Consider the following 22612-nt stretch of genomic DNA (forward strand, 5'->3'; position numbering starts at 1 on the left):
TCCCTGTCACAGAGCATTGCCCTCAGATTCTCCATTCTTTTCCCTGAGTTTCCCCACGCAGGGCTGTTTTCCTGTCATTCTTTTCATTTCTATTTTCCACCCTTTTTCCAGGATTCTCCATTTCTTCTTGATTTACTTTCATTCATCTTTTCTTCTTGCTTCTTTTATTTCCTCTGGTTATATCCACCCTGCCTTTGCCTCTCCTAGTAGACAACCCAGAAAATAAAAATGTCAGATCCCCCCCAAAATCATGAGACTAACCCCAAAATCATGAGTTTAAAATATATAAACACAACTGATTTTTGTCTATCGTTTGATTTTTGAACTCCCCCTGCCCATCCCCTGGGTGTGAGACAATTACAGTGTTGCCGGCTCGCCCATGATCTCTATGAAGGGAAGTGACTTTGGTCCTTGCAGCAGGAGCTCTGGCGGAAAGACCACAATGAGATTTAATGACACCAATTTGTACAAAACACGCCCTGCTGCTGCGGAGATTCCAGCTTCTACAAACCCTAATTAATTAATTCTGTGTCCCTGCCACCCCCACATCTGCCTGTCCCCAGTCTGTCTATTAATTCTACCCCCTGCCCATCCCACACATCTGCACCTCAGGGACCCTCTGCTCCTGCTGCAGCTCCAGGGGTTCTTCACTCCCCTTCTGCCTCCCATCCCTGGAGAGGGAAGAGGGAGAGATTCCAGAGGTCATAGAGATAAGGAACTAGAGGGTGGGTAGATGGGAGCAGTTCAGAGTTGCAGAGATTAGGATGTTTGCAGCTAAAGAAGTCCTTTTTTTTTTAATTCCCAGAGGGCTATTCCTGCCACGTCTCAATAACACTTCCTGAGCTGGGATCCCCGAGTCCTCCTGGACCATAGAGGACAGTGACAAACAGGCTACAAAATCCTTGGGGCAATGAGATTGGTTTCCCTACCTCAATCACTCCCTGCTCTCTATGGTTTGAGAGTCCAGAGAATGCAAAATACATCCAGGGTCATAGAGACTGCAGGATATAGCCTATAGGATGACAGCAGTGATCCAGGGTGATAGAGACTAGTGTGTCTGAGGCTCCAGAGGCTGATTCCAGGGTTCCCAGTGGGATATTCTAACCCCCACCCCCCAGCCCATGCCTCAGGGACACAGTCTGAGCTGAGCTCCTGCCCCTACCCGGAGCCAGGGGTGGATTCCCTCCCCAGGGACTGAGGCCGAAGGGAAAGTGAAGATTGGGGTCTCGTTACCAGCATCAAAAAATGTCACCTGCCCCCTTTTACAGTCCAGACAAACCCAGATCCTCTTGGGCTCCCGGCTCGGGCAGGGGGGTCACAGGGGAGGTGAGAGCCCAGAACTGACCCCAGCAGCACCACTCCACAGCCCAGATCCCCCCCTCAGGATTAAGGCTGATCCATCCCTTCCTCCTCACAGACTTTCTGGCCACCCCCACAGACCAGGATCCCCTATCCCCCACCTCCACTTCCCAGGAATGTCTCCCCGAGGTGAAGCCCTCACAGCCCAGCACACAGAGCTCAGTGTCAAGTCTCTCAGGGTTGTTGAGCAGATCCTGCCGTGCATGTCCACATCTCACACTTTTCCGATCCTCTGACAGGACAAGGTCGGGATGAGCCGTGTCTGGATCCAGAGTCACATTCACTGAGGAAAGAGAGAGAATCAGAGAGTTAAGGGCAGAGCTCAGCCCTGGGAGAGGCTGGGATGATTTCTCACACTACCCAGCAGCCCTGTTCTAGTTGGGACGCTCCAGGATCCCAGGGATTTGCCTTTATCTTGGGCACCTGAGACTCAGCAGAGATGTCTCTGCAGTTTTTCAGCCTGTTTAATGTGAACCACTTTATTAGTTTCTCATTTGCTTGCATAGGCTTCTGCTTTCTGCTCCCCCTGCTGGGGCTGGTCCATTCCCAGCAGCAGAGAAACAGCAAGGAAGGTAGCAGAAACTTTTAGTGAGGAGGGAGCAGAAGAGGTAGGTAACAGCTTTAAACCCTTGAGGAAAGCTCCTTCCACTAAATGCATCCGCCACTCCCAGGCCAGAGAACAGAGAAGAAGATAGAGCACAGGAGAAAAGCTACTTAAGACCAGAGAGTAGGAGGTGGCATTGGGTGGGGTAGCTCCATCGGCACCCTGTAGAGAATGGAGGATGTGCCAGCATGAGAGGGAGAGCATCTCCCCAGTCAGTGAGCAGCTCTAATGGGAGAGCCCTGCCCTGCCCAAATGAAAGGTAAGAGGCTGGAGAAGCATGATAGAGGAGACCTCTCCACTGGGGAAAAGGAGAGGTATGTGTCAGCCCTCAGGGGAGAGATCTCTTTACTCATTCCTCTCAATTTAATATTAAAAAGGCTTATGAATGTCTGACCCAAGGTCAGAGTTAAGGGTATTTGGATGCTAGTGCATGAGAGTGCTTCTGTTAATCAGCATGGACATGAACTCAGCAATAATTTTGGTGTCACATTGTTTGATTGCTTGGGATCTCCTTACTGTTTAATGTGTTTATTTTTAAGGCTGTGTGCATCATGCCCAGTGTTGCTTGGGTTGGTAACTTTAGCAACAATTTAATGAAAAATTTTTCATGGAATTTTGTCATAATTTAAAGATAATCATCACCTGAAATCTCACCCTGTAAGTGTGCTCCCAGGGATCCCCCTCTTTTTGTCTTCAGTTCAGATGGCAGAGTGTCTGGAGGGGAAAAGAATAAAAGAGATGAGATTTCCTGCTTTCATATTGGTAACAGCATTCTCATTCTTAACTGCTGTGACAGGGTATGCATACCCTGCACTAGGCAGGAAAGGGAAAATCCCACACTATGGGCAGAGGAAGTCCCACCCCACAGACCCTGCTGGGCATGCTTCGATTGCTGTGCTAGTCTAAAGGAGAGCAGCCCAGCTCAGTCTGGGCTGACCTCCAAAGAGGAAGGACTCTTGGTGGAGGCTCCAGCCCAGGAGCTATTACACTCCTCACCTGCAGGAGATGGAGATACCAAGACCAGAGACCTGTTGCATACAGATGACTGGAGTCAGAGTCCCAGGAATTGAGGAACCCAGAGACCCTGATGTCACATGGACTGCAGCCTCCAGAAGCCCAGTAGGAAGTGACCCAGGGAGGTGGAGTGAGTGGTATCTCCCACCCATGTTGCTGTGGTTGGATTCACTGCTGACCCAGTGGCTGACTACTCCACCACCGTTAGGGCCCTGGGTCAGGACCTGGTGGGGTTGGGACCTGATGAAGTCAGATGGGCCTGTGTCCCCTACCCCGCTGTCACCCCATTTTTGGTGGTGGACCCTGGATTTGGCCATTAGGCCATGCTGCCTTGCACTCAAGGGCCACTATACTGACTCTGGCCACTAGGCCACACTGCCCTGAACCCAAGGGCCATTGTATGGACTCTGGCCACTAGGCCATGCTGCCCTGCACTTGAGGGCTGCTATATTGATTCTGGTCGCTAGGCCACTCTGCCTTGCATTCAAGGGTTGCCGCTTTGATTCTGACCATTGGACCACACTGTTGGTGAGACCCAGGACAGTCTGGTAGACTGTAACCGTGGTCTCAGTGCACCACGATACACCCCAAAAGGGGATGGGGTGTCCATACACCTCCACAACTGCTATAACTGTGTTTTAATTTTGACAGAGAAACAGACAGAGACGCTCAGGTCTTTAATATAAATATAAGATAAGCTGAAACCTTCTATGTCCTCTTTCATTGAGGAAACTCTCAGCAGTGGAATCAACATCCACTAAGCCTCACAACAATCCTAGGACATACTATCTGTAAGAGAGGTTTGTTTTTCCTTTGTCATCCCCTCCCCACTGCAGACCCCAGCTGGTTTGTGTCATTCACCTACTGCATTTTGTCAGATCCTAGAGCAGGGATGGGCAAACTTTTTGGCCCGAGAGCCACATCAGTGTTGCGAAACTGTACGGAGGGCCGGGTAGGGAAGGCTGTGTCTCCCCAAACAGCCTGGCCCCTGCCCCCTCCCACTTCCCACCCCCTGACTGCCTCTTGGCAGGCCATGAATGCTCACAAAATTAACAATTCAGAGATATTCAAATAAACTCTATTTAATAAAGATACATTTTAGTGGAAATAAACATAAAACCTTACTTATTATTATAAATATACCATCATTACAACATATTACAATAATTAAACCAAACTTAACCCCTTTCCACAACCTCTTTGATTAATGTGAACAATGCAGCTGGTCACCCTTTTTTACAATGGCATCAAAGTCCGGTGTCATTCTTGTTGTGGAAATCAGCAATGCTGAGATGCTGATCAGTTAACTGGGATCTATAGCGAGATTTGTTGTAATTCAGCAGGGAAAATGTTTGTTCGCACACATAGGTTGAGCCAAACAAAACAAGGATTTTCTGTGCCACCTTGCGGATATTTGGGAACTTTGTTTCACTCAAGGAGGCATAAAACTCATCCAGTTTTTCTGAATTGTACTTTTCCTTCAAGGTGGAATTGCACTGGAGATCAATGAGCTCCAGTTGTAATTCTTGTGGGGCTTTCTTGTAGTCAAATGACAGTGGGCATGACACCAGCTCCAGTGTCTTCTCTATCTTCTCAAAGTCAGAGAATCGATGAGAAAATTCTCCGTGCAAGTCACTCAACATTTTGCTGTACTTTTCTCTCTGCTCTGGTGACACTTCCAAGTATTTCAGTATTGGAAAGTGAGCGAACACTTTGTCCTTAATTTGTTTTGAAAACAAGACAAACTTGGCTTTGAAAGCTGTCACACTAGAATACAAAATGTGTACAAACACATTCTTTGCTTGCAGGTTTACATTAAGTTCATTTAAATGTGCCAAGATATCCACACCAAAAGCGAGGGCGCACACCCAGTTTGAATTCTTTAATTCGGGGAAATCATTTTCTTTCCCCTGCATCTCCAGAAAAGTGCGAATTTCATCTCTGAGCTCCCATACTCGCTGCAATACCTTTCCTAGGCTGGGCCAGCGGACATTTGTATGATAAAGTAAGTCCTGGTGTTCGGCGTCAGTGTCTTCAAGAAGGGAAATGAATTGCCAATGATTAAGTCCCCTCGCTCTTATGTAGTTCACTATTTTCACTACCGTGTGAACAACATGATCAATGTCCAGGACATTTTTGCAGAGGGCCTCCTGATGTATAATACAATGCAGAAAAATCACCTCTTTATCAGGGTCATCTTCTTTTACTTTGTTCTGAATTCTTTTTAAAAGTCCTACATTTTTCCCTGTTAAATTTGGTGATCCATCTGTGGTTATGTTTGCCAGTTTACTCCAGGGCAGCTTCAGATGTTCAAGGCACCCAGACACCCTCTCATATAAATCCAATCCCTTAGTTGTGCCTTTCATTGATTCCATTGATAAAAATTCCTTGGTGATTTCAAATTTGTCGTCAATTCCTCTGACAAAAATCAGTAACTGTGCTGCGTCCTTAATGTCAGTGCTGTCATCGAGACCTAATGAAAACAATGTAAAGCCCTGTGCTTTCTTGTTCAACTCAGAAGCCAAATGTTCATCAATCACTTCTACATGGCGAGTAACAGTTCTTCGTGACAAACTAATGTTCTCAAATTTGTTTTGGTATTCCGGGCACAGCATGCCAGAAACATCAACCATGCATTCTTTCAAAAACTCCCCTTCAGCAAAAGGCTTATTTTGTTTAGCGATTTTAAATGCCAGAACGTAACTTGCCTTTGTAGTGGCTTCCTGAATTGCAGACTGTCGCACATAAATATTTTGCTGAGTTTTTAAGTTTGTGGCGAGTTGCTCAGCTTTTCTTGCCCTTTCCTCAGTTGTTAAATTGCTGCCATAATTAGGATGTTTCGTTGAAAAAGGGTGATTCAAGTTGTCCTCCTTGAGCACTGCGATGCTTTCCTGACAAATCAGGCATACAGCCTTCGAGTTCACGTTTGTGAAAAAATATTTTGTATTCCATTCTTTGTTGAAAACCGGACACTCATTGTCCACTTTTCTTTTTTTTTGCAGCACTCATTTTTGAAAGGGAAAAGAAAATCCTAACTGCTGCCCTTATTTCGAACTGCTGTTTTACAAGATGGCAGGACTGTGAAAAAACTGGGCCCTCTCTCTAGCCTGGATTTGTCGGGCGTCAGTGTCCCTGACAATGTTGAGCCATGGCTCTATCCCAGAATCCATGTGGACAAGAAGAGGCAGGTATAAACCCACCTGTAACTTTATGCTCCAGCCTCCCCCCAAAAAAGTTCTTACTGTTGTACTTTGAGTTTTGTTTGCACGGTTGTGTTCATTAAAAGTTTGTATATAATAAGGGATTTTACCTCTTGGGCCGAGAGAACTCATGAGGGTTCTGCGGGGGGCTTCACAGGGTAGTACTAGGGACGCCTACAGGCCCTGCTGGCAGTGTGACACCAAGGCAGCTGTGCCACCTGCAGAGGAACCCAAACGGGAGCAGCTGGGGCCCTGGGTTGTTTCCCTCCACTTGAGGCTCTGGAGGGTGGGGATTTGGCATGCGGCTGCTGCGTAGGGGTGGTGAGGTCATACCTGAGGAATGTGGCGTTTTGCGTGCAGAATCTTCCCTGAAGATGGTGCTGAAAATGACTGCTCATCACTGAGGAGTGCCGGGCGAAGAGCAGCAAACCCACGGTCCCGCTCCCCTGACCGGAGTGCCGGGTGGAGCGCGGAAAACCCCCGGCCCCGCTCTCCCGGCCAGAGCGCCGGGTGGAGCCCGGCAAAGCCCCAGTCCCGCTCCCTAGGCCGGAGCACGGGGCAGAGAGCACCAAACCCCTGGCCCCACTCTCCCGGCCGAGCACCAGGCGAAGCGTGGAAAACTCCCGGCCCTGCTCTCCTGGGTGGAGCGCCGGGCGGAGCGCGGCAAGCCCCTGGCCCCGCTCTCCCAGCCAGAGCGCCGGGCAGAGCGCGGCAAGCCCCCTGCTTCGCTCCCCCGGATAAAAGTTTGCCCACCCCTGCCCTAAAGCCAGATCCTGCAAAGACTTTAGCTTGAACGTAACTTTATTCACTTTGGTCCCTTCAACTTTAGTGGGATCTTGAGAGTTTACAGGGTCAGGGCTCTCAGTTGTAATCTCTTTGGATCTATTTACTCAGCATATCTACAGAGCTCAGAACAATTGGGCCCTGTCCTCCATAGACTGAAATACAAATAATAAATTATCTTATCAGTGTGGAAATTTGAGCTGGGAAAGGGTTGGCTCAATGGACCAGATTCACCCCTAACTAGGCAAAGGGATGGGGGGGGCAGTTTGTGACTCCCCTATTCCTTGCCTGCAGAGGCCTGTGCAGGCTTTGGCACAGGCTAGGGATGCCCTGAGTTCTAACAAGAGTAACACCCGTTTCTCTTACCCCCATGCAAGTTCTGTGGTACAGAGAGATACTCAGGGTCCCCAAATTAGGCCCAATTGCTAAATTTGGGCCTCAATGTTGTGACCTTTGTAAGTCATGAATTAATGTGAGACGTCCTGACACCTGGGCCCCTGTTACACCTGACAATTTCTCTACTTTCCACCTCTCATTAAATAGATATGTCATCTAATTATGCACCAATTGGCCAGAGCCCATCCCCTCCTACAGTCTCAGAGGCTCATCCCAATTTCCCCTCCTAGATTTCTACTCAATACCTTTGAATTTCCTCAGAGCCTCCATTAGAGCAATAGATTTCTGGGAGAAATTGCTGAGTCTCTTTTCCAGTTCAGGAAAAATCTCCATTGGTAGCTGGAATTTCCCCTTCTCACACCTGGAGAGAAATAACTTCACATTTTTCTATTTCAATTAGTGACTCATAATTTCTTGCTAGTGAGGTGCTGCTCTAATGGGCCTGGAGTTAGAATTCCTCTACTTTTCCCATCCTCAGAGCAGGTGCAGCACAGGCCATGGCTGTGCAACCTCCCCCCCAAAGGTCTCAATAATATTCTTTAACTCTGGTCTGGCGGGACCAGCTCTGGGGATAAAAGGGGAGTTGATTCTCCATGGTCAATTCACTCGGTGGCCTCCATTTTCTGATGGAAAGGAAGTTCCCATGTTAAGTGTTGTAGAAATCTGTCCATGAGGAGCTAGCTGATACACCAGCTCCCCTCTCCCCAGCTCATTCTACGCAGGTCTCCAAACAGTCCTCAGATGGGAAAGACTCTTAATCACTGCTGGCCTAGGTTGAATAGTAAATAGTGCCCCAGTAGAGAAAGGCCCATATTCCATCCCCACAATCTCGAGGCAGCCAGTCCCCCAGGGATGTAACATAACTAGGAAATACTTTAGGTCACTCTTTCCCACTGAATGGATCATCCCAAAGTCTTCAGGATGAAGTTTGATCAGAGATATTTGTATCCAAAATGTAACCTCCCCCACACATTTAGCTGTATGGCCCTGGGGAGATGAGGTGCTAACATGGTTTTCGTAGGTGCCGACTTCCCCGCTAGCAGAGGGGTGCTCAACCCCCCCCCTCCAGTCCGCCCCTGCCCTCACTCTAAACCTTCCCTCAAGTCCCCACCTCCACCCCCCTTCTTCCCGCCCCCACTCTGCCCCACCCCTCCTCTTCCCCGCCACTTTCTGTCCCCTCCCCCGAGCATGCACCATCCCCACTCTTCCCCCTCCCTACTGGAGCCTGCTGAATGCCACGAAACATTTGATCATGGCAGCCAGAAGGAGCTGGGGGGAGGGCGAGAGAGAGGGGAGCATGGCTGCCAGTGGGTGCTGAGCACCCGCTAATTTTTCTCTGTGAGTGCTCCAGCCCTGCACCACCCACGGAGTCAGCGCCTACAATGGTTTCCAAACTTTTCCCCAGCATTGTGAACTGTGAGGGGGAGTGAGAAGGAGCCCCGTATCTGCTCAAGGTGCTTCTGACATCCTAGAGGGGAGAGAGAAAAAGAATCTCAATACCACCTGACACATACCAGGGATCCAAGGGAAGGAGTACTTCAAATATGGGGAAAAGAGGCCCTGGCCTGTCCCCAGGGCCATGGATTCACTGAGCTAGTGGGGCTTTTCCATCTCTAATATCAATGTGTCTGTAATGCTGCAAAGAGAAATAGTCATTCAGCTTTCAGGAATGCACACACTGAGTTACACTGCGATCTCTGACTGCTGGACCCTCCAGTGCCCCTGATCCAGGAGCTGCCCTGTCCCTGTGTTAGTATCTGGAGTATTTCTAACTCAGTCTCACCTGTAGGAATTCACTCACTGGCTTCTGACCCTTCCCCTCCATCTCACGGATCAGCTCACTGATACAGGAAATCTCCTCAGAGAGTTTGGTGACATTTTCACTTTGTATCTTCACAATCTCCTTGTCCAGATTTTCCAGCTGGGCCAGCAGGAGTTGCTCTTGTTCCTCCAGGAACTGCCTCAGTTGCTGAAATTCAGACACAATTTTCTGCCTCTTGGTTTGTGTCTGTTTCTGTATAAAAATAAGAAAAGGGTTGGTCAGGGACATGAATGGAGCCTGGCATCCTTTCGTGGCGTTCTGGAGTGTACAGGAGGGAGAATTTCTTTGCCATCCCTGCCCTGTGGTTACTAGGGAGAGGATTTTCTCACACCTTCCCATTTGGCCTCAATATTTATTAAAGGGATATTTCCATGTCTGATGTGGTTGGATATTGTATTATAATGGCCTCTGGGAATTCCAAAGCAACAGGAGGTAGAACTTTACACTACACTGACAGAGCTGCCAGGGGAGAAAAAAATGAATCAAATAATTACACAGGGCAAGAAATGACTGCAGATGCAGCAGACAGTGCTGCACAGGTGACATTCAGTTTGCTTTGGGAGGATTTTTGTGAAAGCTACAAGGGCTAGATATTAACTGATAAACTGAAATGAAACCTTTGATTCTTTACATGGATCTATCCCAGCAATCCATGATCATGGAGAAGTTCACACAAGTCCACCTTCACCAAGGCCAGAGAGGAATCTGACTACTATCTGCAAGTCCTTGCCAGCTAATAACAACGGGCACCTACCAAATACTCCTGGCTCTTCCACTCTCCAGCCATTTTAAATCCCAGCAGCTTTTCTTTCTCTTCTCTCAGTGTCTTCAGACGGGCCTGAATTTTTTCCTGACGAAACAGAAATGATTTGGCTGGTTTATTTTGAGATTAACAGTGCATGTGTCTAGGGGTTGATTTTACACCCAAGACTTTGTAGATCACTGCCAGTCCTACTAGGTTTATGGCACCAGGGACACCAAAGAAATGAGATCTTATTAATGCAGACTGGGAGTGTGTCATATTCAGACATGTTACCAATTAAGGTTCAATCTTTTCAGGAATTAGAGAGAGACCTCAATTACCCAAGCTTGATTGGTAGGTGTGATGGGATCCCCAGGGTGGAGCCTGGGACTGTGGGACTGCTGTGCCCCCTTAACTCTCTAGTCTTGGATGTCTCTCACAATGCTTTGCTAGTGACAAGCAGCAAACCCCTCCAGGTGCTGACATCACTCAGCACAACAGCATGTGGAGCCCCACCCCCAGCTAGATTGCATGAATGCTCCCAGAGCCACTAATGAATCACACAGAGAAAGGCACCAGCCAAATCCTCCCAGCTCCCAGCACTGCACTTCAGGAATATACCGTCTTCCACTGCTCAAGATGAGCAGTGCAAATGTATTAATTGGTTCACCACTTCATCAATGGAAAGTCGATATTCAGCAGCCTTTGCAAACCTGAGCTATTTCCCAGACACTTCAGGCAAACTCACTGGTAAAGATAAACAGTAAAACAAGTTTATTGACTACAAAATATAGATTTTAAGTGATTATAAGTGATAGGCAAAAAGTCAGAGTGGTTACCAAACAAAAAGAAAATATAAGCAGCATAGCTTAGTGGTTCAGGCCCTGGACTGGCCCTTCAGCGACCTAAGTTCTATTCCTAGTTCTACCACCAATCTGCTGGGGGACCAGGCAGGTCCCCTCTCAATGCTTCCATTTCTGCTCCCACCCTTTCTCTTGTCTAGTTAGACTGCTGAGGGCAGGATTGTCCCTCGCTGTGTTTTGTGCAGAGCCCAGCACAAATTGAGGTAATCTCATATGGGCTCTTTGGGGGCTACAGTGATGCAAATAACACTCATAAATATAATAATACAAAGCAGTAACAACAACAGCTTGAAATTTCCAGCCTGAAGGCAACATTCTCACATAGCTTGGACTGCAGCTCCTGTGATTTAAACCTCACTGATCATTAACAGCTTCTGTTCTGTAGAAAGTTCCCTTATTTCACAAGTGGGAGCTGAGCTTGAAAACGATTCAGCTTTTTTGAAAATTTCCCCCCCATATTAGGCATTTTTAAAGTCTTCATACTGCATAATTTACTTTTAATTTACTTTTTATATCATGTTTCATACAATGAAGGCTTCACATAGCTCATATTACAAAGGATGAATATAAAAAAAAATGACACAAGCATGTTGGGACAAAATTAGAAAGGCCAAGGCACAAAATGAGATTAAACTAGCTAGAGAAATAAACAGTAACAATAAAACGTTCTACAAATACTTTAGAAGCAAGATGAAGACCAAGGACAGGGTAGGCCAATGACTCAAGGAGAGGGCAAAGACAGTAACAGAAAATGTGGAAATAGCAGAAGTGCTAAATGACTTTCTGTTTCAGTTTTCACCAAAAAACTTGGTAGCAACTGGACATCTAACATAATGAAAAACCAGTGAAAATAAGGTAGAATCTGCAATTAAAATAGGGAAAGAACAAGTTAAAAATTACTAAGGCTATGTCTACACTACGAACCATGTAGCAGTACAGCTGTGCCACTTAAAGGTCTCCTGTGTAGCCTGTCTTTGCCTCCAAGAGAGAACACTCTTGCCGGCATAATTAAACCACCCATAACAAGTGGCATTAGCTATGTCTGCAGGACAGCCTCCCCTGCCAACATAGCGCTGTCCACACCAGCACTTTTGCCAGTGAAACTTACGTCGGTCAGGGGGGTGTTTTTTCACACCCTGACTGACAAAAATTTTACTGACAAAAGTGGTAGTATAGACAAAGCCTAAGATGAGTTAGATGTCTTCAAGTCAACAGGGCCTGATGAAATATGTTCTAGAATATTCAAGGACTGAGGAAATATCTGAGACATTAGTGATTATCTTTGAAAACTCATGGAAGATGGGAGAGTTTCCAGAGGACAGGAAGAGAGCAAATATAGGCCCAATCTATAAAAGCGGGAATAAGGACAACCTGGGGAATTACATAGGAGTCAGTTAAACTTCAGTACCAGAAAGATAAAGGGGCAAATAGTCAGTCAATTTGAAAACACCTAGACGATAATAAGGTGATAAGTAACAGTGAGTCAGCATAGATTTATCATCAACAAATCATGTCAAACCAACCTAATAACTTTCTTTAGAGGGTAACAAGCCTTGTGGAAGGGGGAAGTGGTAGATGTGGTACATCTTGATTTTAGTAAGATTTTTTGATACTGTCTCACATGATCCTCTCATAAACAAACTAGGGAAATATAGCCTAGATTGAGCAACTATAAGACTAGTACATAACTGGTTGGAAAACCATTCCTAGAGAGTATTTACCAGTGTTTCACAGTAAAGCCTGGAAGGGCATATTGAGGGGATTGGTCCTGGGTCCGGTTCTGTTCAATATCTTCATAAATTATTTAGATCAGTGGTTCTCTAAGTGTGTGGCATGCCACTCTATGGGGGCACAGAGGAACATTTGTGGGGGCAAGCAGTCCTGCTCCACCTCCAGGCCCAGCTTCACCCTCACTCCCTCTCCACCCTCAGACCAGCTCCAACTTCAGCCACAGCTTCACTCCACCCCCAGACCAGCTCTGTCCTCATTCTCTCTCCACCCTGTTGGGATGGTGCCAAATTGGTGTGGCCATACTGAATGAATAGTGAGAGCATAAATTGACATGACATAAACATGGATGAATGGCAGCAGAGAATCCTGGGAGCAGGTTCCCTTTAAGCAGAAGCAAATTTGATAAAGAACTGGAAAAGTCTGTGTGTCCGATCGATACTGAACCTATTGGTCGACATATATGGGCCCATGCAAAAGTAAATATCACATGTATAAAGTTCAAGCATGGAGCACAGGTTGGTCTGGTTATAGTGACCTTACAGCAGGAAGGTCACACAGAGAGATAGAGTGAATGATTGACGAGTGAGAAAACGTGGGATGATCTTTGTTGGGTACCCCCCCGCCAGCCCCTTCTAAAATACTTATCAGGTAAAAATTAGTAACCACATGCCCACTGGGCATGCTTTTAAGACATGTGACTCCTTGAGAAAAAAGAGTATAAGAATCAAGCAAAGTAAATTACTGTGCTTGGGATTCCTTAACTGACACTTGAAGAAGCAACGCTGCTAGACAGAGTAGCCAAAACTCTGCTCTGTGGGCTCGAGTAGGACTGTGAACCAAGGTCTTGCCTCGAGGGAAGCTGAGACAGACCAGAGGGCTGAGAAGAACAGACAACGAGAGAAGAAACCATTTATAAAATTGGTAACCACCTTCTCTGTTTGCCAAGCAGGAACTGCGTGAGGCTAGTGCAGGGCCTGTTTGTGTACGTTTGTGAAAGAGAGAATCGTTAAGGGGAATGTATAGCTCTTAATGTATAGCTCTTAATGTCTAACATAGGAGTTATGTGCTTGATATAACCCTTTACCGCTTGTATAATTCCTTCTCAATAAACTGCTGTGTATTGAAGATAATTACTGTGGACCTTTTTCACTGATATGACAGTAATGCACTCCACCGGGAGCCAGTAAAGGTCCATTTCAGGGGTAGTAGTGCCTCCTGGTGTCAACACACCCCAATACCAGCTCCACTTCTAGCCTCAGCTCCTTCCACATCCCCATTTCTGCCCCCAGCTCCACCTTCAGCCCAAGATCCACTGCTGAGGAAGTGTGGCACTGAGCCAAGAAGGGGTTAAGCACTAGCAGACTAACTAATCCAGATTCAACTGTTAGAGACATATTAGGAGATAATGATTGTATATTTGTGTGCGTTTGCATATATATTGTTAGAGGTTAACAATGTAACCAAACTGTTCCTGTCTGGCACTGTATTCTGTTAATTCAGAGATCAAAAGGAGATGTTAACATTTAGATGAACAATGAATGTAGTAATATCATTGTCTTTATTTCTCTTTGAAGTATGTAGCAAACTACCTGTAAATGGCGGGAGATGGGCAGTTGCCTTATGCTAATCCATGCAGCTAATTAAAGGTGGTGCTTAGTAAATAGGAGGTCTACTTCAAAGCCACAATGCATCAGCCAAGGAATGCCTGCTGACAAGAGGCTGCCAGAGAACTATACAAAGAACTGTTGGGCCCTGATCCTGTTATCTCAGATCTGCTTAAGCTTCATCAGGGGACGTTTGAGTTGCAAGACTGAGGTCTCCAGTTACAGTCTAGATCACCTTGATATTGGACATTGGACTATAACCTATGGAACTAATTCTGAAAGAACACTTGGCAACTCTAAAGCTCACCATTTCTAATATGAACTGACCTAAGAACTTTACTCAAGTCTGTATATATAATTATCTTTTAACCTATACTCTCTCTAGTTTTTTAATACATTTTAGTTTAGTTAATAAGAATTGGCTGTAAGTGTGTATTTGGGTAAGATCTGAAATATTCATTGACCTGGTGGGTAATGTGTCCAATCCTTTGGGACTGGTATAACTTTTAATATGACGAAAAAGATTTTCAGTAATCCTCATCATATTTGACTTGGCTCTCTGGGTGAGAGCCCAAGGCTGGATTCTTTAAGGTAACTGTGTTTTTGGCTTCTGGGTAACCAGTAAGGTATTGTAGAAGCTGTTTTGTTGCTGGCTTGGTGAATCTAATTATTAGGATAACCATCCATTTTGGGGATCCTCCTGCTCCATTCTTTGCAGTTCGCCTGATTGAGCCATCTCAGTTTGTCCCGCCCCCCATAGGACACCAATCACAGGAAGCCTTGACCATTCCGTAATGGGGGCGGGATGCATACAGATTCTGTTACTGGTAAGGCGGGACTGGAAAAATTTGAGCACCACTGATTTAGATAATGGCATAGACAGTTTGTGGGGATTGCAAGTGCTTTGGAGGATAGGATTAAAATTCCAAAATTCAAAATGATCTGGAAAAACTGGAGAAATGATTTGGGTAGTTAAGCACTGGAACAAATTGCCAGGGGAGGTTTTGGAATCTCCATCATTGGAGGTTTTTAAGAACATGTTAGACAAACACCTGTCAGGAAAGGTCTAGTTTTTACTTAGTCCTGCCTTAAGTGCAGGGGACTGGACTACTGCAAGGGGCCTCCACAGTCCCGTGACCTTTGAAGGCCCCTTCCAGTCCTACACTTCGATGATTCTATGATGCAGTTACACCAATAGCTGTGATAGGCAACTTGCAATGAAATTAATCTGTAATTAAAGTCCAAAGTTATTACTCATAAAACTTGACAGCAATTCCTTACCTTGTACTGCTAGGTAGACTGCTCTGTACGAACCACAATGTGAGCTTGGGGAGCCCAGGAGAGATGGCAAACCGCACAGATAGAAGTTTGAGCCTCTTCCCAGAACAGTTTGAGAGGCTGCTGTGATCCCCACTCACCCTCTCCCGTCCTGATCCCTTTTCTGCCTGTAAAATAGCTGATTGGTTGTTTTGATATATGTTGCCAGCTGCCTGTTTGGCCTGAGGTTTCCCTGTTGCACAGTTTCTCTGTAGTGAGGGCAGAAGATGTTGTATGTTATTCCTCCCAGCACTGGCTGATGCAGGCTCGGCAGAAATTGTGCCCACACTGCAGAGTGACAGGTTCTCTGAAGTAGTCCAGACAGATTTAGCTTCATCCTGGAGACTTTCCACATGGTTCTCTAGCCATGCTTCCTCTGGGCAGTATAACAGGGTAAGGTTCACTATCATGAGCTCAGAAACATGCCCCATCTGCACCAACTTGATGTTTCCCTTCCTGAAACTGACTCTTCTCAGCTGGAATGATCCCACTGGTAACATTACACTGTTGAGGCTTTTATGTAGGGTGACCATACATCCCCTTTTGACCAGGACGGTCCCTTTTTTGCCCTGTCCCGGAGGTCCTGACTTTTTTTTTAAAAAGGAGGCATTTGTCCTGTTTGCTCTTGCTGACTTGATCAGTCGGCAAGAGCAAATGGCACAAATGCCCACTTTTGTCCAAAAAGTGGGGTGTGCTGCAGAGGAACATGCCGGTGGTGGGGAAGCGGAGATGCCAGCCCCTGCAGGGGGGGAAAGCAGAGCTGGGGGAGGCAGTGTTCCAGCATGGGGTGGGGGGGAGAAGCAGGGTTCCAGCAACAGGCAATGGCCTCCTGAGGGGGGCCCCACATGGTTCCAGTGACTGGCAACAGCCTCATGTGGGGCAGGGGGCTCAGGTGAGTGGCTGGGGGTGTCACGTTTTCTCTTTGGGAAACATGGTCACCCTACTTTTGTGAAATATGTATCACTAGGGCTCTGATCCTGCAATCAGCCCATTGTGTTCGATCATGGAGCTTCATGGGGGCATCAGCATCACCTGTGACGATGAGCTTGCAGGAGCAGGGTCTGTGTGTCTCAGGAGTGATATTCAATTCACAGGCTAAAAATGTGGTGAAGCTGGAATCAGTGTTTGAAAGGCCTTATTCTGATTTACACTAAGGCTGCTCTGGCAATGGAAAGGGCTCTTGATGCTAGCTGTCTCTCCCAATAATTGACGTGATTGTTAACACCTCAGCTCCTGCAAGTATGTGATTAGGAGAGTTTCAACCATAGGCACTGACTTCTCATTTAGCTGGTGGGTGCCCCACACCAGCTCTTCCCCCTCCCCTGAGGCCTGTCCCGAGGCCCCTCTCCCACTCTGCCCCCTCCCCCGAGCGCCTCCCGCCAGCCACTTGCTACTTTCTGCCCCATCCTGCCTTAAGGTTAGTGAGGAGGGGAAGAGGCAGAGAGGAGCAAGTGGAGGGGCAGCCCCACTCAACAGCTGATGGGTGGGGCAGCCCCAGGGCCACCACAGCAGCAGCCCTGGCCAGCCCTCTGGGTGCTGAGCAGCCCCTATTTTTTCGCCGTGAGTGCTTGAGACCCTGAGCACCCATGGAGTAGGCACCTATGGTCTCAAATTTCATTTTCTAAAACAAGGAAGTTCCTCAATCTTCTGGCTGCAAAGAAAAACCAGAAAAACGTGACCCAAGTGCATCCAAAAGGCATAGAACCTGAAAGGCAAATGAAAAGAGCCCAACATTTAGTATTTTGATTATTATTATTGAATCTCATAATAGCAATATCCATCACCTGGGAGAGATCAGACTCATGATTCTTGAACACTTTAGTTTGGCAATACCATGACACTGAGTATTCAGCTTTTAACTCTGTTAGTTAGCCCAAAGGAAGACCATCATTATTTAAACAGAACATTCACTAGAAAGGGAAGTAGGGAGAAGAAGGTATGGGAATGAGGATGGAGCTGTGAGGCCCCAAACAGCAAATGGACCTAGCCCCCATGAATTGGGGGAGAAGTAAAAGGATAAGGGATCTATATTTTTAAAGGTCATTACAGCCTTAGCTGGAGAAGACTGGCCTGAAAACATAAACTGATCGATGCCAATGCAATACTGCCAGCACCAAGGCCCAGATCCAAAATGGGACTTGGGCATTGCTGTACTGTGAGTTCTGGTGCTTAGAAAAATCACTGGAACAACACTGTGATCCACAAAGCCAGAGACACCTAGGGTCCCTATACAATGCACGGGGAGAGACAGGAGCCTCAGAATGTGATCCATGAAAGACAAGTTAGGCGGGGAGCTATCGGGCATGAAGATAAACGTTTGTGTCTTAAAACCTACCCCCCTCAAGGTGTTTGGCACCTAAGTCTGGGCTGCAGGGAAGTGTTTGACTCTGCTAGAGACCCACAACTGGGAACCCGCCCCTTGGAGTCCAGCAGGTTAGGCACCTAAGCTGTGTTTTTCAGGAAATGCAGGAGGAGGAGGGAGAGGTGCTGCCACCTCCCTTAACATAACGGAGTGCCAGCTCTGTGATAGTTAAGATTAAGGCAGTTTTCTGTTTAAAGCTGGACTCTTCTAAGTGCTGTAAAATCCACATGGTTACTCAGATTGCCTGGAGATTTGCTGTGCATTATGGGGATGTGATGCTCCATCAGTAATCCAAGTTTGGGATCATATGTCCTAGGGGTTCCTGAGGATAGGGCCCCCCATATCTTCTCCAAAGGTTGCCATGGTTTGGAACTGTATATTTGTCCAGAGCTGAGGATCAAACCATAGTTCTGACCCTGGCACAATGGTCTCTTTTTCTTGAGGGTTGCCCTTGGAGAGTGCATGGCACCCACTAGCCCTGTGGGGGAGCAAAATTCAGAATGTGATTAGTAAAAGAGTTCGGTTGTACTGTTAGGTTCTTGACTAAGGGTCAGGCACCAAGGAACAACACTGAGTAGGTGCAGAGAGGTAGACAGAGAGAGGGAGGGTTAGGGAGTGGAAAGCTAGCTTGCTTGCAGCAAATCATGGACTTGAGAGGCTCAAGGGGCAATTTTTCAGCCATTGAACCTGAGTAATACACAGGCAGCATGAGTTCAAATGCATCCCTACGCAGAAATCATAATTTATTGCAGAAAGGGGATAGTGATACACTCTGCCTCTGTCAAAGGGGTATTTTTTATTTTCAGGAAAATGCAATCTGAGCACAGCAGAAAATTTGTGTATCGTGCTGTGGCACTCTGTACCTCAAAGCAGCACCCTAGAATCCCCATATTGACCCCATCATATAATTATGATATATTTCATACAATGCATGCCATATAGGATCTCATATGAAAGATTGTGATATGCTGAAACCCCTTGTTCTGTCCAAATATGTATATTGCTAGTGTGTATGAAGTTATGAGATTTTGCTGTATTGTTGTTACTGAAGTATGTTGTAAGATTGAGAGTCTCTAATGCTATTTCTCCAGTGACAATGACAAATAAGGTGACCAACACCCGGGCGGGCACTGAATGATCATCACCAGACATTGACCAGCAGGGGAATAGTAAACAGGATTTACAACTCCATGACTCAGTCACACAAGCATCACACAGTGGGAGATTACTCAACTCCGTGGCTCAGCAAAGCCCACCAGGACATGTCTGGGCTAGTATTTTCCAGGCACATGAACTAAGGGAATAAAATAAGGGACAGTGGCATCATGCCTGGGTCTTTCTCCTCCCTCACCTATGCTGGAAGCAACAAGAATGCTGGGAATACAAAGACTTCAACTGAAGAGACTGGCCCCAGGCCTAAAAAGGTAAGCCTGTGTATTAAGAACTGTAACATCCAGTGGGGTGAGAAAACTGCTTGATCTAAATACTGCCTAGTGTAATAAAGTTTAAGATTTAGACTGTGTGCTTATCTTTTATTTCCTTTAGTAACTATCTCTGACCTTTTGTGCTTACCACTTATAATCACTTAAAATCTATCTTTCTGTAGTTAATAAATATGTTTTATATTTCACCTAAAACGGTGTGTTTTGGTTGATGTGGTTGGGAAATCTCAGCTCAGGTTACAAGGGCTAGTGTGTGTCCTCTCCACATCGAGGGAGAGACGGACTGGGTAATAAATTTATAATGGTCAGGCTTCTGACCAGGGCAAGGTGGTACAGCTGTGGGTTGCAAGGCTGGGGATCTGGGAGGAATTGGCTGGTGCCTCTCTCTCTGTGATTCGTGAGTGGCTCTGGGAGTATTCATGCAATCTAGCTGGGTGTGGGGCTCCACATGCTGTTCTACTGAGTGATAACAGCACCTGGAGGGATTTGCTGCTTGACACTAGCAAAGCATTATGAGAGACAGCCCACATTGTAGATTTAAGAGGGCACAGCAGTACCCCAGTTCTAGATTGTACATCTTGGATCCTGTCACGTGTATTTTCCAGTGGGGAGCTGGGCCCACAGCTTCCTACCTGCCTGCTGCACACACAGAGTGCACAGCTGGGGAGAGGTGCATGAGGACCCCAGAACAGTAGATCTTGGAGGGAACATCCCATTCAGTTCCATTGGGCAGTTCCCTCCTCTCAGAGCTATCAGCCCAGGCTCTCTGCAGATTCAGGCACACGTCACTGTATCAGTTATGCTTGGGCCACATTTTCAAACTTTTCTTTTCAATCATATGGGCTAGAGCGTTACTTTTGGGTTGCTGATTTTCTTTTTATGAAATCCGAGAATCTGTTTTAATCATCTGACTCAAAAGATGGGACCCTAGGGAAAAGCCCATAATATCTGTGATTAAACCCACTCCTGCATATATGTTCAATGCAGCAGAGCGAAGGCTGCTGTGTTCATGATTAATGTGAATGTCCTGCTGACAGTGCCTGGGCTGTCAGGGGTGTGGTGGGAGCAGCTCATTCCCTCCATTCCTGGCCTGGCATCAGCACGGACCCATTTTGCTTCAATCCTGTGTGCAAGAAAAGCTCACACAGAGCTCTAGTACCCACCTCCCCCTAATCAACAGTGTGGGGTGACAGGCTGGGGCAGCATCAGTAGCCAGGGCTCCCTGCACTTGCCCAGAGGAAGGAGCCTGCTAGAGAGAGATTTAGGTGGAGCCAGAGATCAAGGGAGAAAGTGTGGTAAACTGGGAGAGTCTGTGGATCTGAGAGATTTAGTCTGAAAATGAAAAGGATTGAATTAACCAGGATCCAGAGTGTTTCCTACCTTGTATTTCTGGGCAGCCTCCTCCATGAGAAGCACTGTGTGAGATCTGTGCTCCGGGGATCTCTCACAAACCACACACACGGCTTCCCAGTCCTCTTCACAGAACAGGTTAAGTTTCTCCTGGTGTCTCACACACAGATTCTTATTTCCTGTTCCTAAAGGCAGTTGTTTTATTTTTTCCACTATACTTGCTAGCTGATAGTTATTCTGGAGAGTCCCTTTCCGGATCAGGGCTCTGCAACTGGGGTAGAACAAATGGTCATAGTCCCCCTCTGCCCATGACTTACAGTGCTGAGTGATGCAGCCTCGGCAGAAGTTGTGCCCACAGTCTATGGTCACTGGGTCTGTCAGATATTCCAAACAGATGGGACATTTGGTTTCCTCTTGGATTTCCTGTACAGGAGTCACTGAGGCCATGGCTGCTGGGATCTCTGGTCTTCTGTTCTCTCTGCATCAGAAATAGTTTTGCTGATAATGGGAGCTCCCTGTCCCACCTCATATCAGATGCACAGTTGCAGAATGAAGTGAAGAAAAAGGAGAGGTGGGGAGAAGGAGCAGGAGAAAGATAAGAAAAGAAGGAAGCAGGAACTACATAGATAAGGAACCAGAGCAGAAGGGTGTAAAGAAGCAAAAAGGCAATGAAAGGAAAAGGGGGGGAAGGAAAGAAACAAACAAGACGACAAATGCTTAAACTCAGGGTATGTCTACACAGTACATGTCCAGATGGGAGTTGGGCTGGATTGTCCTCTAGTGGCTAGCCCAAGCCGCCACGGCTGCACTGCTATTGGCAGTGTGCTAGCTCCAGCAGATTCAACATGTGTACGTCTACGCGGGCTGGGAATCACACCTCCCAGGTGCTGTGTAGATGTATCCTCAATCGAACTAGGACATTCTTAATTCACAACGAGGGTGTCCACAGCCACATGCAGACTTGCACTGAAACAAAACTAGGTGGGAACTAAATCCCATTGAGTTATTTCAGTGACAATGTGTGTGCAGAGGATCCTTGGCCTGACCGTGTCTTGCTGAACATGTAACCCCCTGCCTGGGACCAGCCGGGCTACAGGAGCTCCCTGGATTAAGGTCAGAGGCAGCTGGTGTGTGCTAGTGACAAGGCATGAAAATGGCAGCAAGTCACTAATCAGCAGCAACCCTTGCGCTGAAGAGTGATATTATGGTAAATCCTCTAAGCTTTATGGCTTTGCAGTCTAAACATTACAGCCCAGCCCCTTCAAAACACCAGCTAAGAGCTGGAAAGAAGATTTTAGGTTTAAACTTTGTAACACAGAAGGGAAAGGAACAATCCTACTATCCCCACCGCCGCCCCATTCCAGCTGCCCCAGTCTCTTCCAATCATTTTTTCTCCTTGGGCCAATACTGAGCTCATAATCACTGTGTGGACTGGTTCTGATGGGGGAAAATACAAGCCAGGGATCCTAGTTTTGGTTTTGTTGGACTCTGGGGAGATGAGTGTCAGCTTGGAGAGTAGGGACAATGGGGACTGCACAGCATACAAAGATGGATATGCTGAAGTCCACAATTAGGAGCAATCTACTCCTCTGCACAGGCTCTTTGCTGCGGGAGCTCCCTGCAAATATTTCCCACCAACACATAGGTCTAGATTCTGACTCAGGTTGTACCATTGTTTCTTTGACCTCAGCATTTAGCCAGTATTTGGGGACTTCTAGGTTCTTCCATTGGCAGGAAAAATTAATTATAGGAGTCAGGTATTTCTTTGGTGGAGTTGTTATTATTTACAATGTCACACATTCCTGTGCCCTGACATAGTAGAAACAAAAAACTACAGGCAGTTTCCTTACTCAGAACTCCACGTCTGCCTTTCTAGGGACTCCTGTGCCTGAAGCAAGCTCTGTCTCTCAGTTTCCTGCCAGGATCACACTCGCGACTGCTTCTCTTTCTCTCTGCCTCACACACACATAAAGCTGTCAGCCAGTCCCTCAGACCCTGTGTTTTCAGCTAGCTCCAGGGAAAC

General features: G+C 46.7%; 1 pseudogene; it reads right to left on the reverse strand.

Annotated features, from left to right (window-relative positions):
* Positions 1-1126: 1126 nt before the first annotated feature.
* Positions 1127-21036, reverse strand: LOC135887290 (zinc finger protein RFP-like; annotated as a pseudogene).
* Between the last annotated feature and the right edge of the window lie 1576 nt (positions 21037-22612).

The sequence above is a fragment of the Emys orbicularis genome, chromosome 13 (assembly GCF_028017835.1).
Source record: "Emys orbicularis isolate rEmyOrb1 chromosome 13, rEmyOrb1.hap1, whole genome shotgun sequence".
Taxonomy (NCBI): Eukaryota; Metazoa; Chordata; order Testudines; family Emydidae; genus Emys; species Emys orbicularis.